We start from the raw sequence: 18,033 nt of genomic DNA on the forward strand, positions 1-18,033 counted from the left end.
GACAGGGTTGCCGTGGAAGAGACGGTCCAGTCTGCACTGGCAGTGAGGTTCCCCCACTGAGAGCTCAGCTGAAATCACTGAGATCTGGGTGGAACCTCAAGAGACCAATTCGCAGAGGTCACAGTGGCAGGTGGCAGCAGAAGGTGACAGCGCAGGGCCATTGGCAACAAAGTGGTGGAGTGAATGGTGGCACAACAAACAGCAGTGGCTAGAGCGAATAGTGAGCAGCTGGAGGAGCGAGCAAGATGCCTTCTTGCTCCCGACCTGGGAGCTGAACTCATGTGAAAGCACCTCTGAACTCTGAGTCTCCACTGACCAAGGACAACACCAGTGAGTGGGGTGCGGTGGAGCGAAAAGTGAGAGGTACGTTAAATAATGTTTGTTTATTGGACTATATTTGAGTGACTTTGCTCCAGAATGCACAGAATGATTTGTGACTGGGAATGGAAACCTATATACATATGTTTTCTAGTAGGCCAAGATTTTTAAAATGCATTATTTGCCCAGGTTGTTATCTCACATCGTTGCTATCTTGAGAGGTCATTATGTTGGGGAGTTTCTGTACTAAAAACATTTTTATTATTGTAATTAATTTTTATATAAGAATGGTCATACTGGGTCAGACCAATGGTCCATATAGCCCAATATCCTGTCTTCCGACAGTGGTCAAGGCCAGATGCTTCAGAGGGAATGAACAGAACAGGTAATCATCAAGTGATCCATCCCCTGTTGCCCATTCCCAGCTTCTGGCAAACAGGTTAGGGACACTCAGAGCATGGTGATGCGTCCCTCCCCATCCTGGCTAATAGCCACTGATGGACCTTATCAAGGTTCCTTCCCAGCTCTGAACTCTAGGGTACAGATGTGGGGACCTTCATGAAAACCCCCCAAGCTTACTTTTACCAGCTTAGGTTAAAACTTCCCCAAGGTACAAACTATTTTACCCTTTGCCCTTGGACTTCCACTGCCACTACCAAACGTTTATCTGGGTTTATTGGGAAAATGTTGTTTTGGAAACGTCTTTCCCCCCAAAATCCTCCCAACCCTTGCACACCACTTCCTGGGGAAGGTTTGGTAAAAATCCTCACCAATTTGCATAGGTGAACACAGACCCAAACCCTTGGATCTTAGAACAATGAAAAAAACATTCAGTTCTTGAAAAGAAACATTTTAATAGAAGAAACAGTAAAAAGAATCACCTCTGTAAAATCAGGATGGTAAATACCTTACAGGGTAATTAGATTCAAAACATAGAGAATCCCTCTAGGCAAAACCTTAAGTTCCAAAAAAGACACACAGACAGGAATATTCATTCTATTCAGCACAGCTTATTTTCTCAGCCATTTAAAGAAATCATAATCTAACGCACATCTAGCTAGATTACTTACTAAGTTCTAAGACTCCATTCCTGTTCTGTCCCCGGCAAAAGTATCACACAGACAGACACAGACCCTTTGTTTTTCTCCCTCCTCCCAGCTTTTGAAAGTATCTTGTCTCCTCATTGGTCATTTTGGTCAGGTGCCAGCGAGGTTATCCTAGCTTCTTAACCCTTTACAGGTGAAAGGATTTTTCCTCTGGCCAGGAGGGATTTTAAGGGTGTTTACCCTTCCCTTTATATTTATGACAGACCTATTCTCCAGGAATTTATCTAGTTCTTTTTTAATCCTTTTATAGTTTTGGTCTTCACAGCATCCCCTGGTAAAGAGTTTCACGGGTTGACTTTATGTTGTGTGAAGAAGTACTTCCTTTTGTTTTGTTTTTTTAAACCTGCTGCCTATTAATTTTATTGGGTGACTACTAATTCTTGTGTTATGTGAATGATTAAATAACATTTCCTTATTCACTTTCTTCACACCAATCAAGATTATATAGACCTCCAGCATATCCTCCCTTAGTTGTCTCTTTTCTAAAATGAAAATTCCCAGTCATTTTAATCTCTCCTGTTTCATACCCCTAATCATTTTAGTTGCCCATCTCTGTACCTTTTCCAATTTCAATATATCTTTTTTGGGATGGGTTGATACCAGTCAGCTCTGTGTTCTTGGGGAACCAGGGTGCAGTATCCAGCCAGTCTGACTCATGAAAGACCCCCCCCCCCCAGCAGTCTCTGTTTAAACCAAAACCCATCAGAGAAAAATACTTGCAAAGAGCAGTGAAGGGTATTGGGAGACACACCTAGACCCCTCCTGACAAGGGTGACAAGATTAAGACATCTCCATTAGCATACAGAATGAAGAACAGAGACAACTCCCCTAGCCTCATCTGCATGAAAGATGGGACAGGGAGACATCTCAATTTGCATGCAGAATGGAGAACAGAGAACTGCACTGAACTCTGGGACCAAAAAAGCAGGTACGCACTGCATCATGGGAATCTCTTCTGCAGATTTTAATGCACCTGCACCTACACCTACACCTGCACACACCCAGCTCAGCAATTATCGGACCAATTCTAGTAATAAATCCTTGATTGATATCCAAAATACTGAAACAGCCTAGTTGCATTGGGAGCTCCCTGGAAGAAAACACCACCCAGAGCCAAGAGTGATCAGCTCCTGTTGTCTAGCCTAAAGAAAACCCTTGAGTCATCAGTTTACCTATAAACAAATCTAGTGTTCTCTCTTGAACCATTTTTACAAAAATCCCTACTCACCCTCCAGTCGGTGTTCTGATGCTTAGATCCAATCTATGCATCAGTTCCACTGGGACTCCATCTTCTCCTGACTGATCATGCTGGGGGCTCTGCCTGTCTCCTGCCCTCAGGACCCTGAGCTACCACCATCACCTGGGAACCCTGACCAGTTCAAGCCTCCTGGAGTGGGTGAGATCCCCTGCACCCCCCTCTCTGTTTTCCTTTCTACCTCAGGTATTAACCTTTAATAATCTATGTTATGTTGTTTTAGGCTTCCTTGTGCCGTTATCACTATTATTCAATAAATAACTTTTATGGTTAAGCTGGTTGCCTCTCTCTCTCTGTCCGAACTCTACTCTTTTGTGTTTAGCTTTCCCCATTTACTCTGCAACAATGCTTCTTTTACCTAAGCTAAAGATCCCTGTAGCGCCCAAAAATACTGTGGGGTTTGCTCATCAAGTGGGTTACTACCCTTCCAAGTGTGACGTGAAAGTGGGATAGGGACGTGTTAAACCTGTGGCACATAAGACGGGGGCAGCTGAAAGTGCTGCTTAACCCAGCCCATTGAGTACAGGGACATATGAGGGAATCAGCTGGAAAGTGCTGATTGACCGGGTCTGCTCAGACTTGCTCTGTGTGTGTGTGTTCATCTAGTTCTAGAGCTGGAGGAACCCAGTCCTGGGTAACCTAGGTCCTGTAGGATAGCTCCATTGGGACGGGACTTGCAGAAGGAAGGAGTAGAGCTCCATATGAACACACAAGTGACATAAGCAGTACATCAATAGAATTACAGAATTCTGCCCCCCCCCCCGAAGAATAGCCCTAATAAATGAGCATACCCCAAAGTAACGGGCACATCTGGTAACAGGGTTGACCAGATCTGCACACAGTATTCAAGGTGTGCTCGTACCATGGATTTATATAGAGGCAATATGATATTTTCTGTCTTATTATCTATCCCTTTCTTAATGATTCCCAACATTCTATTTGCTTTTTGTTGACTGCCGCTGCACATTGGATGGATATTTTCAGAGAACCATCCACAATGACTCCAACATCTCTTTCTTGAGTGTTAAAAGCTAATTTAGACCCCATCATTTTGTATGTATAGTTGAGATTATGTTTGCCAATGTGCATTACTTTGCATTTATCAGCATTGAATTTTATCTGCCATTTTGTTGCCCAGTCACCCAGTGAGATCCCTTTGTAACTCTTCGCAGTCTGCTTTGCTTAACTATCTTGAATAGTTTTGATTCATCTGCAAATTTTGCCACCTCACTGTTTATCCATTTTTCCAGATAATTTATGAATATGTTGAATAGTAATGGTCCCAGTACCGACCCCTCAGGGATACCACTATTTATCTCTGTCCATTCTGAAAACTGATCATTTATTCCTCCCCTTTGTTTCCCATCTTTTAACTAGTTACTGATCCAGGAGAGGACTTCCCTCTTATCCCACGCTGGCTTATTTTTCAAAAGTCAATTTAAATTAAATAATTTAAAAACATGTATATTTGTTTTAGAAATCTAGAACAGTTATGTCTTTTGGTGTAATTTGCATTATCCTAATAAAATTTATTCATTTCTCTTTTATATGTTGCAGGTCAAAGTGAAAATGAAAAGACAAAAACCAATGCAACAATTTTTCCACTCAAAGGCCTCAAAAACCAAGCAAGGTGAAGAACACATCAAGAACCAAGAATATATCAACATGTCATCTGAAGGGTCAAGTTGTGCATCTACATCCGACCACCCCGAAGCACAAATACAGCTACCTACTGAAGAAACAGTGTCTCCAAAACCTAAAGGCAGTTCCCGATTGTTGTTGGTCAAAGTGTTCCCATTTATTGAAGTTACAAAAGATGGCTACTGGTGCACCTCTTGCAAAAAAGCTTACGAAGAAGGAAAGCTTCCCAATGCTCTAACTGGTAAAAGTGGAGGAGCTTGGTTTGTCAGACCGATCAGCAAAGCTAATGCTGACAAACTACGTGAAAAGGCTGCAAAACACCAGGCCTCTGGAGTCCATCAACATGCAGAAAGCCTTATAAGCCCACTTTCAAAGCCAATTTTAGAAGTACTTAATGAGGCTGTTAAGAATGCTGGAGACACAATACGGTTCATGTGAACAAACATGGCTGTGGCATCGTACTTTCTGTTTAAGCAAGAGATACCACACACTACAAACTGGAGGCCAATGTTAAGTGCATTGTCACTTGTTCATCCTGAAGTTGAACACTGGTTCCGAACAAGACCAGCAAATGTTCACTGTCTTTCTGCAGGCAACTCAACTGACTGGCTAGACGCATGTGGTGCAACAGTGAAAGACTCAGCTGAAAAAGTGAAGAACTCTCTGACCACATTCAAAAAAATTGCATACATGGCTGATGAATGCACCGATGCAAATGGCCATCAAGTATTGAGTCATTGTGTACATTACCTTAATGTCAGTGGTAGGCCAGTAGATGCATTTCTAGATGTTCAAGTTATAGAAGACACATCGGCTGCATCTGTGACAACCCACATCTTAGAGTTAAATGTTTGTCAGTTGGACCACAAACAGATGGCTGCTTGTGCATTTGATGGAGCTGCAAACTTCTCTAGAAGACATGGTGGAGCACAAGCTTTGCTCAGAGAAAAGTGTATCCTTAATCTCTCCTATACACACTGCAGAAGCCATCTACTCCAACTAGTGCTAGTACAAGCTGCAGACTCTTCAAAAGACATTTTAAAAGCTATAAATTTAATGTCTTCATTATATTCTTTTTTCAACAAGAGTCCAAAAAGACTGAATATCTTGAAAAACATAGAAGATACACTGGGACTGAAGTTCAAATTAGTCCAACCTGGGAAAACCCTCTGGCTTTCTCATGAGCGATCCTTGGCTGTTGTCTTAAAATTACTCCAGCTGTTATTACTGGCTTTGAAAAATATCTACCAAGATGGGATGGATCTAAGTAGTGAGGCTGATGGATTACTTTTGCTATTACGTTCAGGGAAGATTATTGCCATTCTCTCTCTCGTAAGTCTACTGTTGAAACCACTTGGGTCATTAAACAATGCCATCCAGGCATCTGCTACAACAGTAGTAGATCTTTGTCCCGCAATAGAAGCTACATTTGGATCAATCAGAGAGCTATCCATTGGAAAAGTACTAGAAGAAGCAAAGACTTCAGTCCCAGAAGTTGACTAATGAAGACATTTATATTGAATCCTTAAGTGAAGGGGACAAGAAGTGTTTGTTAAGACAACTGAAAAAGTACACAGACTTGATTCTTAAAAATCTACAACAGTGACTTCTAGATTCTACTCAACCTCTACGTAGCTTTTACAGATCCTTGTCCTATAAAACACCGACAGCTGAGTGGAGTGAGGCTCTACCAGCAATGGGGCTGCCATCTGCACAGGACAGAATAAAGAATTTGAACACAGAGTGGAATATCATACAACGAATGAATGAAGATTTGACTTCAACTTCTTTTTTTTATCATCACTAGTGGCTCAACCCTGTCTTTGTGCTATATTTCCTGGGATGAAAGAAGTACGAATTCATCTCTTGCTACTCCCAGTCACAACGTTGTGCGTTCTTTTTCATCATTGAATAGAATTTTGTGTTCTGAAAGATGTCGCCTTCTGCCTGATCATATGAATGAACTAATGAGCATATCGATTGAAGGAATGGAAGTTCTGGACACACGAGAAGCCACCAAAGATGAACGCATTGCATTCAAGAGGTTTATTAACAGAGTTGTACAAAATTATAACAAAAAGCCAAGAAGGATGTAGATGTAGTGCTTCATAGAAGACTTGAGTAGCCAACTTTAATTTGTGTGATGATTTTAAAACATGAGTTAAATCTAATAAAATGTTCATGAAACATTTTTCAGTTTTTACTATTGTGACATACAGCCCATCTTCACCCTCATCGGCCCTGACCCCACCCTCCTGTAAATTCAAACACCCCACCCCCCTATTTCAATTTCTGGGGAAAACAATGGTGTCTCATTCAGAGGGATGGGATGTTCCCCTAAAGTAAAGAGGTATGGTAGCACATTCTGACAGAGGAACAATGGAAACTGAGCTACCAATGGAAGAAAAATGGGGGATAGCTATAAGCACGTGCTCATGGTGGTAGCTCCTTCCTCTCCCTTCATCCCTTTTACCCTGCTCTGGAAACAGTTTGGTCCCTGTACAATTCTGTCCCTCTCTACAGTCTAATTTGCCCCCCATGCCCTCTTTTTTCCTCCTGTTTTCAACAGGTAGCAGAGTCTGATGGCGGGCAAGGACACAGTGAGGCAACCGCCTAAGGAGATGCTACTGAGCGTCCTCGGGTCACTACACATGGTAGCTTATCCTGGTGGGGAATTGATTTAGACATTACATCCCCTGTGTCCTCCAAATCCTCACTTAAAGTCATCCCGATTAATGTTGTTTTGGTGTTAAAGTGATGATCAGTGAGAGCAGTGGGTCTCAAACTTTTTTTTCCGTGGACCACTTGAAAATTGCTGAGGCTCTTTACAGACCACTTAATGACCTTTCCCAATGTTGTTTGTACCCTGAGCTAACCATTGTAAAGCGCTTTGGATAAAAGGGCTTTTTCACGTGGCGCCTCCTCTCTGTGAGCAGACTGTCTCCAGGGCAAGAAGCTTCACAGCTTCTACCTTCCTGGGTCTGACCTCGGATCATTCAATATCCCCTTCCTCACCGTGTGCCTCCTGCAGCGAGTCCGCAGAGGCAGGGCTCCTGGGGAAGCCAGAGGGCCCTGCAACCAACTCCGCAGTCAGACATGACTCTCAGCCAGCCAGTAAACAGAAAGTTTATTAGATGACAGGAACACGGTCTAAAACAGAGTTTGTTGGTACAGAGAATAGGGCCTCTCAATCAGGTCCATCTTGGGGGGCAGGGAGGCCAGACCACATCTGCGCCTCCTTCCATTTCCCCAGCCAGCTCCCAAACGGAAACTCTCCAGCCCCTCCTCTGGCCTTTGTCTCTTTCCCTGGCCAGGAGGACACCTGATCTCTTTGTTCTCCAACACCTTCAGTTGGCACCTGGCAGGGGAGGGGCCCAGGCCATCGGTTGCCAGGAGACAGGGAGTTGGCCGGTCTCTGTGCTGAAGGCATCACACTGGCCCTCTAGGGCTCTGCAACAATCATACCCCCTTATTCCCCCACCTAGATACTTAAGAAATGCATAGGGGAAACTGAGGCACACACAGAGGAGTCAGAGAAAACATGAAGAACAATCCCACTTCATCACAGTGCTACATAAAAAAACCCCTCATAATCATTAATTTTTTTTTGTTCTACACATAAAAGCACACAACTCATATTTTAATATCCATAGTCTTAAACTTTCTAATGCGATGGATGTGCCCTCTCTCCACCACCGCAGCAGCCCCCAGGATGGGGATGGGAAGAAGCGGGGTTCTCTCCCCCACCGCAGGAGCCCCTGAGTTCAGGCTGGAAAGGATGGGGGCGGGGCAAGGGGGCTCTCCCATGCCAGAGCAGCCACAGAGCTGAAGCTGGAAAGGAAGAGGGTCTCTCTCCAGCAGCCGCAGCCCTGGAGCCTCTTTCTCTGGCCACCGTAGCCCTGCACGTCCCAAATTCCCCCCACCCCCTCTTCTCACACATCCTCTGCCCCCCCCCCACGCAGGTGTGTACTCAGAATGCTCACACCTACCCCCTATTCCCCTCAAGGCCACCATCTCACCTTACATGTGCACCTTCTCCAGGGTCCAATGGTCCCTTATAGCATTGTTGGGCGTACGACCGAAGGGGAAGTCACCATCTGCCAACCACTGCACTATGAGACTATAATGAACAGAGGAGTCTGTGTCCAAATGGCAGCCAGTGCCTGGATCAATGGAATTCCCGTTGCTACTATGCAGACTGGGAACATATTTGCATTAACCTTTTGTGGCGGCAACAAGGTAGATCAGTTGTTTTGTGAAATCCCCCAGCTCCTCCACCTCGCCTGCTCTGACGCAGACCTCGGTGAAGTTGTTGTTATTTCTCTTAGTGTGCTTTTAGGTTTAATCTGCTTTGCTTTAAAATTGTGTCATATGTTCAGATCTTCAAAACAGTGCTGAGAATCCCCTCTGAGCCGGGCCAGCATAAAGCCCTCTCCACCTGCCTCCCTCACCTCCTTGTGACCTCCTTGTTACTTTGCACTGGTATTTTTGCCTACCTGAAACCCACCTCCAGCTCAACATCAGGTCTGGATCTCATGGTGACTGTTCTCGATTTTGTGGTTCCTCCAGCATCTACAGCAACAGTCATCTACAGCATGAGGAACATGGAGATAAAAGGTGCCCTGAGGAAACTGACTGAGGGGAAGTTATTTAAGAAGAATAAAATTTCCAGATTTCTCCCATGACTATGTTTGCATACTGTGCTTCTTTACAGATATAATCAACTGATGGCATTATTGTCTCCACGAGAACGGGATGTGCAGTCATTTTGCGCAAAACCTTTGTGTTCACGGTAGTAATAATCCCGACTAAGCTCACTGAAGTCAGTGGAGTTACTCTAGGTTTACACCGGTGTAAATTAGATAAGAATCTATCTATCTAAAAAAACACTTGTTAACACAGAGCTGAGGTCACCTGGTCATAGTTCTTTCCATACCAGAACATTAAGTTCAGCAATCCTTAAACTTTGGAAACCCAAGAAATACAGAGTTAAGGTACCTGCTCACATAACCTTAACTCTGTCCCCAGGAGCTGACAGTAGCTGCTGGGAATTAGCTGCATGTACTCCAGCTGCATTCACTGTGCTCGTTTTAGCTGTGTTGAGTAGTGGAGGCAGTAGGTAGAGCAAGTAGATGGAGGTGTGATTGTGATATGAGGAGATTTTGGGATGAGCTGAGGAGCATCACAGAGCCATGATTGTGATCTAACAAGATCTGGGTCTGCGTCCCCCTATGGGTGTGATCAAAGGAGAGAGGTGCACCTGTTCCTTGAGGGTCCCGTCTGCATCAATTCAATACAGAACTGGGTTGTGGTAGGTTGTGTCAGGAGCAGGGCACTGGTGTCTTCTTACCTCAGGTATAGCCAGTAGTGAAGTGGGATACGAGGGCAGGCTGTGGATTTAATGACGGGTAGGGAATTATAAATAGAGGTGGTCTCCTATGGGCAAGTGTGAAGGGGCTGATTTTCTTATAAGTACTCCTCATTAAACATTATTTAGCAAAGATTTGTTATGACTATCTTACTCCATTGCTCATTTACAAACAGCTCATCAAAAGTACTCGGTGTTTGGACTTTGAGCTGTATTGACCGGATACATTTTAAACATGCTCTGTTTTGTTGCTCTGAATAAATGGACTTATACATGGGTTCCTGAAAAACCAAGGGGCTAATTCTCTGCTGGTTTAAATTGTCATCGCTCTGTTGAAGTCAATCGATCTCTGAGAATTTACACCAGCTGAGGATCTGGTCCAAACACTCACGTTTATGAAATTAAAACTCACTTTGAATATTCTGTACAAAGGCCCTGATTCTGCAGCCACTTCAGCACATTCTAAACTTTAAGCATGAGTGGCCCCATTGAAGGTTTAAAGAAAAACTTATACTTAAGTCCCTATTGGTTATGGGTTAGGGTTATGGATAGGGCTTAAGGATAACCCCAAACTGGTGTCAGACCCTCACACTGTACAAGTTATTCTCCTTTCCCAATCAAATAAAGCCCTGCAATTGGTGCACTGGAATTATTCTCCCTTTCTGGGTTCTGGATGATTAACATGAAATAACAGTTTATCCCAAGGCCAGAATCTCTGGGTCTTCGTCTCCAAACTCACCAGTACAGTGTGCCACTTCCTCACCAACCTCTCCCTCCTGGACGTCCTGCTCACCAGCATGGTCATCCCCATGGTGAGCAATCAGGAGACGAGTTCCTTCCCTAGCTACCATGCCCAGGCCTACTTCCACTTCCTGATGGACTGCATGGAGTTCTTCCTCTTTCATATCATGTCCTTCGACTTCCAAATGGCCATCTCATACCTGCTGCAATACCTCACTATCGTGCAATCGGATCTGCCTCTGGCTGGTGGCTGCCTCATGGCGACGGGTAACATTTGCAAAAGCACTTCTGTTCCATTTCCAAAAATGCCTTAGTCACTCAGGCCAGATTTTTAAAGGTATTTAGGTGCGTTGTGAGATTTTCAAAAACATCACTTAACACCCATTGATTTCTATAGGTATTAAGCATGTAGGTTCTTTAGGTAATCCTCCATAGGCACCTAAATACCTTTAAAAATATGGCCGTATTATATGTAGAAGTGCCAAAGTCACTTTTGAAAATAAGACTTAGGTACCTAAATAACTTGGTGGGGGATGATAATTTTACCCAATGGCAGTAAATGGAGGAGAATCTGTGTGCGTGGAAGTGTGTGTGTGTTTATATGAGAAGAAGAGGGAGAATGTCTAGCGAGACAATGTCTAGCCAGGTCTACACTGGAAAAGTTTTGCTGATATAGCAATACAAACAAGCTCTCCTGCTGTAAATGGACTAGTAGTTTTGCTGGTATTGCTTACACTGGTTCTCTGAGAGAAACAAGCCACACCGCAGAAGCATTTGTAAGCTGGCTTAACCATGTTTACATGAGGGGTTTTACCGGTATAGAAATGTTGCCCAAAAAATCACACTTCCAAGCTGACATTGCTCTGATGGTGAAAGTTTCTAGTGTCAATCTGGCTTATGTGTTTCTTTTTGTGAGATTACATTCTAAGTGCAATGTACTGAGACACTGCTTTCAGTGTGTTTTTGCTAGTCAAGTACACTGCTCACATGTGTGTTGTTGTCAGTGTACATTATTGTGAGTGTATACCTGAGTTGAAATCAATGTGCATGTGAGTTTTCTATTCCTGTGTGTGTCCTTGAGAATGTACAATATCATGTGTTTATTACGAAAATATTGTGTCACTTTTGTGTGTGTTGTCAGTGCTTCTTCTGGCATGCAAGTGTGCGTTATTGTTGTGTTTGTGAACACACAGTATTGTGTGTTTATTCGTGAAAAATATTGTGTGTCTACTGTGACAAAGCTCTGTCCTTGCCTCCGTGGGTCCCGCATTTCCTGGCAGATTTCGCTAGCCTCTGAGGCTCACTGTGACCCTCCACGTAACCCTTCTCTCTCTAGAGACAAGGGTTACAGTCTACTGAGCCATTTTCATCATAAGCCAGCGAGGGAGGTGAGGAGAAGTTATCCTTCCTTGCACAATCTCTGTTGTCTCCCAGTCTCAGTGATTAATCAGCGGGCAAAGGGGGCGGGGGAGGGGAAGCCCGGGCCCACCCTCTGCTCCGGGCTCCAGCCCAGGGACCCTAATAGTATCAGCTATGGTAGCTGACCTTTTGAAACATGACATGTACAATTCCCTGGGCTACTTCCCCCACAGCAGCCCTCAATTCCTCAAGCTCCACTTCACCTTTACCTCAGGGCCTCCTTCCTTGTGCCTGATATGGTGTGTACTGCTCAGTCTCTCCAACAGCACAACTTCCTCCCGCAGCTCCTGACATGCACACCCACCTGACTGACTGGGAGGCTTTTAACTAGTTTCAGCCAGCCCCTGATTGGCTTCAGGTGTCCCAATCAACCTAGCCTTCTTCCTGCCTTCTGGAAAGTTCTTAATTGACCCCAGATGTCTTAATTGACCTGGAACAACTGCCATTTCACTTATCCTGGTACCAGGGATTTGTTTAGCCTGGAGCTAATATATCTATCTCCTACTACTTTTCTATAGCCATCTGGCCTTGCCCCATCACACTACATATGTGTTGTGAATGTGGATTATTGTGTGTGTGTTTCTACGTGTACATAATTGTGTGTTTCTGGGCAAATATTATTTTGTGCATGTGTATGTTTGGAAGTGAACATTAATACGGACTTACCACTGAGCCTGGGATAAAAATCTAAAGCTGCAACTCCTCAGACAGTGAGATTTTAGTCCATTCAAAGGTGATGCCTACAATGCATCATTTCTCACATGCCAAGTCCAGCTCATTTCAGGAGTCCTTCAACGTTTGTATTTGCTGTCTTGTTAATTTTAAAACAAAATTTGCAAGAATTATTTTGAGCCAAAATATTATTTTCAAATGTCACTTTTATTCTGCATCCTGAAAGGACTCCAGAATGGTGCAAAAAATTCCATATTTGGGTTTTATTTTCAAGGGAGTCTAAGGAAGTTCCTGCAGTCAATAGGAATTCAGAACTTGTTCCAGACCCAGATCCTCCAAGGTATTATGCACCCAGCTCTCATGGGACTTGGTTTTTGGTTTTGCCACTGATATACTTGGTGGCTCTGGGCAATAGCCAATATGTGGTGCTTCACAGCAGGTGAAAAATCAACTCATCCAGTGCTGAACATGGAATGCAACTTATTCTTTATGCCTGGAGGCCAGCTCAGAAGAACTCAGTTCACACTCAGGTATCAGCCTCATGATAGCCTCAAATGAAAGGAACTGTCATAACTCAACTCTCTAGATAGTCAGGAAAAAAAGTTCCATAATTCACTGCTCTGTCTATCTAAAGTGTCTATATGGCTGCCTTGACCACATTCCATCACAATGTTTTCTAATGTATAAATTGCAGGATTCACCAAACAAAATTTTCACAGAAAGTCTTCTGCAATGCGTGTAAGTGTGAGTGTGTGTGAATCAAGATGGCCCATTTAGACAGTTGACAAGAAGGTGTGAGGATACTTAACATAGGGAAATAGATTTGATATGTGTAATGACCCAGCCACTCCCAGTCTCTATTCAAAACCAAGTTAATGAACTGGAAGTAAAGAGACTGGGAGTGGCTGGGTCATTACACATATCGAATCTATTTCCCTATGTTAAGTATCCTCACACCTTCTTGTCAACTGTCTAAATGGGCCATCTTGATTATCACTACAAAAGTTTTTTTTCTTCTGCTGATAATAGCTCATCTTAATTAATTAGCCTCTTACAGTTTGTATGGCAACATCCACCTTCTCTGTTTGTATGTATCTTCTTACTATATGGTCCATTCTTTGCATGCGATGAAGTGAACTGTAGCCCACGAAAGCTTATGCTCTAATACATTTGTTAGTTTCTAAGGTGCCACAAGTACTCCTGTTTTTTTTTGAGTAATGTTTTAGTAAGGTTATTTCATGTATATAGTTATGAAGCTGAAAATGTATCCTCATGGCTTAAAGCAAGCCCAAGGAAAAACTCTCCAGGAACATAGAGGCAGTTCACACCTCATCACGGCATGGATGGGACAAACCAAGCCCACCTCACAGGAACAATGGATACTGGCTTTGGCAGCAACAAAAGAATCTGTTTAGAACGGGGCAGGCAAACTTTTTGGCCTAAGGGCCACATTGGGTTTTGGAAATTGTATGGAGGGCCGGTTAGGGGATGAGCCCCCACCCCCTATCTGCCCCCCTGCTTTTTGCCCCCTGATGGCCCCCCCGGACTCCTGCCCCATCCAACCCCCCATTTCCTTACAGCCTCCCCGGGACCCCTGCCCAATCCAACCACCCCTTCTCTCTGTCCCCTGCCCATCCATGGAAACCCTGCCCCTGACTGTCTCCCTGCCACCCCATCCAACCCCTCTGGGACTCCTGCCCCATCCAACCACCCCTTCCCCAGTCCCCTGACTGCCCCCCGCCACCCCTCCACCCAACCCCCCCGTCCTTCCTTCCTGCCCCCCTGGGACCCCTTCCCCCATTCAACCCCCCTGTTCCCTGACCCCTATCCACCTTCCCACACCCTGACCACCTCCCCGAACTCCCCTGCCCTCTATCCAACCCACCCTGCTCCCTGATCTTGCTGCCTGGAGGGAACGTCACACCATATAGAATTAAATTTTTAGTAGTAATACCTATAGTTTTAACAGGTATTTCACTGTAATTATTCATGATTCTTTTGCTTAATACATGTGTGGGTGTGTATGTGTTATTGGAAATCTAAAAAAGAGTTCATCTGTACTATTATTTTCTTTTTACTCTGATACTAATTTTGCATAAGTCACAAAAGGCTTGAAAGTTTTGAATGTGTAAAGAGAGCTTGGCTGTGAGGCAGTGGCAGGGGTCGAGCATGCTTCGCAGATGGGGGGGCAGATCATTTGGCCTCTGTCCCCAGCAGCAGAGCCCGGGCAGGGAGTGGGCCACTGCTGTCTCCCAGCCAGGCTCTCTCAGGCAGAAGCAGCTCTGTCACACTCTGCACCCGGCTGCCATGGAGAGCGACCGAACATAAGAACAGCCATACTGGGTCAGACCAAAGGTTCATCTAGCCCAGTGTCCTGTCTTCCAGTAGTGTTCAATGCCAGGTGCACAGAGGGAATGAACAGAACAGGTAATCATCAAGTGATCCATCCCCTGTCGCCCATTTCCAGCTTCTGGCAAACACAGGTTAGGAACACCATCCCTGCCCATCCTGGCTAATAGCCATCAATGGACCTATCCTCCATGAATTTATCTAGTTCTTTTTTGAACCCTGTTATAGTTGGCTTTCACAACATCCTCCGGCAAGGAATTCCACAGGTTGACTGTGTGTTAGGTGAAAAAATACTTCCTTTTGTTTGTTTTAAATCTGCTGCCTATTAATTTCATTTGGTGACCTCTAGTTCTTGTGGTATGAGAAATAACACTTCCTTATGTACTTTCTCCACACTAGTCCTGATTGTATAGACCTCTATCGTATCCCCTCCTTAGTCATCTCTTTTCCAAGCTGAAAAGTCCCAGTCTTATTAATCTCTCCTCTTACAGAAGCCGTTCCATACCCCTAATCATGTTTATTGCCATTTTCTGAACCTTTTCCAATTCCAATATATCTTTTTTGAGATGGGGTGAACACATCTGCACACAGTATTCAATATGTGGATGTACCATGGATTAATATAGAGGCAACATATTTTCTGTCCTATTATCTATCCCTTTCTTAATAATTCCCAGCATTCTGTTCACTTTTTTGACTGCCGCTGCACATTCAGTGGATGTTTTCAGAGAACTATCCCCAATGACTCCAAGATCTCTTTCTTGAGCTGTAACAGCTAATTTAGACCCCATCATTTTATAGGTATAGTTAGGATTATGTTTTCCAGTGTGCATTACTTTGCATTTATCAACACTGAATTTCATCTGCTATTTTGTTGCCCAATCACCCAATTTTGAGATATCCTTTTGTAGCTCTTCGCAGTCTGCCTGGGACTTAACTATCTTAAGTAGTTTTACATCATCTGCAAATTTTGCCACCTCACTGTTTACCCCTTTTTCCAGATCAGTTATGAATATGTTAAATAGGACTGGGCCCAGTACAGACCCCTGGGGGACACCATTATTTACCTCTCTCCATTCTGAAAACTGACCATTTATTCCTACTCTTTGTTTTCTATCTTTTAATCAGTTACCAATCCATAAGAGTACCTTCCCTCTTATCCCATGACTGCTTACTTTCCTTAAGAGCCTTTGGTGAGAGACTTTGCCCTGGTCTACACTAGGAGTTGAGGTCGAATTTAGCAGCGTTAAATCGATTTAACCCTGCACCCGTCCACACGATGAAGCCCTTTTTTTGACTTAAAGGGCTCTTAAAATCAATTTCCTTACTCCACCCCCAACAAGGAGATTAGCGCTTAAATCGGCCTTGCTGGGTCGAATTTGGGGTACTGTGGACGCAATTAGACGGTATTGGCCTCCGGGAGCTATCCCAGAGTGCTCTATTGTGACCGCTCTGGACAGCACTCTCAACTCAGATGCATTGGCCAGGTAGACAGGAAAAGGCCCGCGAACTTTTGAATTTCCATTTCTTGTTTGCATGGTCACCTGCAGCTTGCCACGCTGGCCAGAGCTCATTAGCAGAGGTGACCATGATGGAGTCCCAGAATCGCAAAAGAGCTCCAGCATGGACCGAACGGGAGGTGCAGGATCTGATCGCTGTATGGGGAGAGGAATCCATGCTATCGGAACTCTGTTCCAGTTTTTGAAATGCCAAAACATTTGTCAAAATCTCCCAGGGCATGAAGGACAGGGGCCATAACAGGGACCCGAAGCAGTGCTGCGTGAAACTTAAGGAGCTGAGACAAGCCTACCAGAAAACCAGAGAGGCAAACAGCCGCTCCGGGTCAGAGCCCTAAACATGCCGCTTCTATGATGAGCTGCATGCCATTTTAGGGGGTTCAGCCACCATTACCCCAGACGTGTTGTTTGACTCCTTCAATGGAGATGGAGGCAACACAGAACCAGGTTTTGGGGACGAGGAAGATGATGTTGATGAAGTTGTAGATAGCTCACAGCAAGCAAGCAGAGAAACCAGTTTTCCCAACAGCCAGGAACTGTTTCTCACCCTGGACCTGGAGCCAGTACCCCCCGAAACCACCCAAGGCTGCCTCCCGGACCTGCCAGGCAGAGAAGGGACCTCTGGTGAGTGTACCTTTTAAAATACTATACATGGTTTAAAAACAAGCATGTTTAATGATTAATTTGCCCTGGAATTTGCAGCTCTCCTGGATGTACTCCCAAAGCCTTTGCAAAAGGTTTCTGGGGAGGGCAGCCTTATTCCATCCACCATGGTAGGACATTTTACCACTCCAGGCCAGTAGCACTTACTCGGGAATCATTGTAGAACAAAGCATTGCAGTGTATGTTTGCTGGCATTCAAACAACATCCGTTCTTTATCTCTCTGTGTTATCCTCAGGAGAGTGATATCATTCATGGTCACCTGGTTAAAATAGGGTGCTTTTCTGAAGGAGACATTCAGAGGTGCCCGTTCCTGCTGGGCTGTTTGCCTGTGGCTGAACAGAAATGTTCCCCACTGTTAACCACTGGGAGGGGTAAGGGGTGAGGGGCTAGCCATGTGGTGGTGGGAGGCAAAATGCGACCTTGGAACGAAAGCACATGCTGTGTATGTAATGTTAACAGCGAGGTTTACCGTGAAAGAGTGTACCCATTGTTCTATAAAATGTGTCTTTTTAAATACCACTGTTCTTTTTCTTTTCTCTACCAGCTGCATGTGTTTCAAGGATCACAGGATCTTCTCCTTCCCAGAGGGTAGCAAAGATTAGAAGGTGAAAAAAACACACTCGTGATGAAATGTTCTGTGAGCTCATGCTGTCCTCCCACACTGACAGAGCACAGACGAATGCGTGGAGGCAGACAATGTCAGAGTGCAGGAAAGCACAAAATGACCAGGAGGAGAGGTGGCGGACTGAAGAGAGTAAGTGGAGGGTGAAGAGAGGGCTGAAGCTGAAAGGTGGCGACAGCATGATGAGAGGAGGCAGGATTCAATGCTGAGGCTGCTGGAGGATCAAACTAATGCGCTCCAGCGCACAGTTGAGCTGCAGAAAAGGCAGCAGGAGCACAGACCGCCACTACAGCCCCTGTGTAACCAACCACCCTCCTCCCCAAGTTCCATAGCATCCTCACCCAGATGCCCAAGAACGTGG

The sequence above is a fragment of the Lepidochelys olivacea genome (genome assembly GCF_965140295.1).
Source record: "Lepidochelys olivacea isolate rLepOli2 genome assembly, chromosome: 14".
Taxonomy (NCBI): domain Eukaryota; kingdom Metazoa; phylum Chordata; order Testudines; family Cheloniidae; genus Lepidochelys; species Lepidochelys olivacea.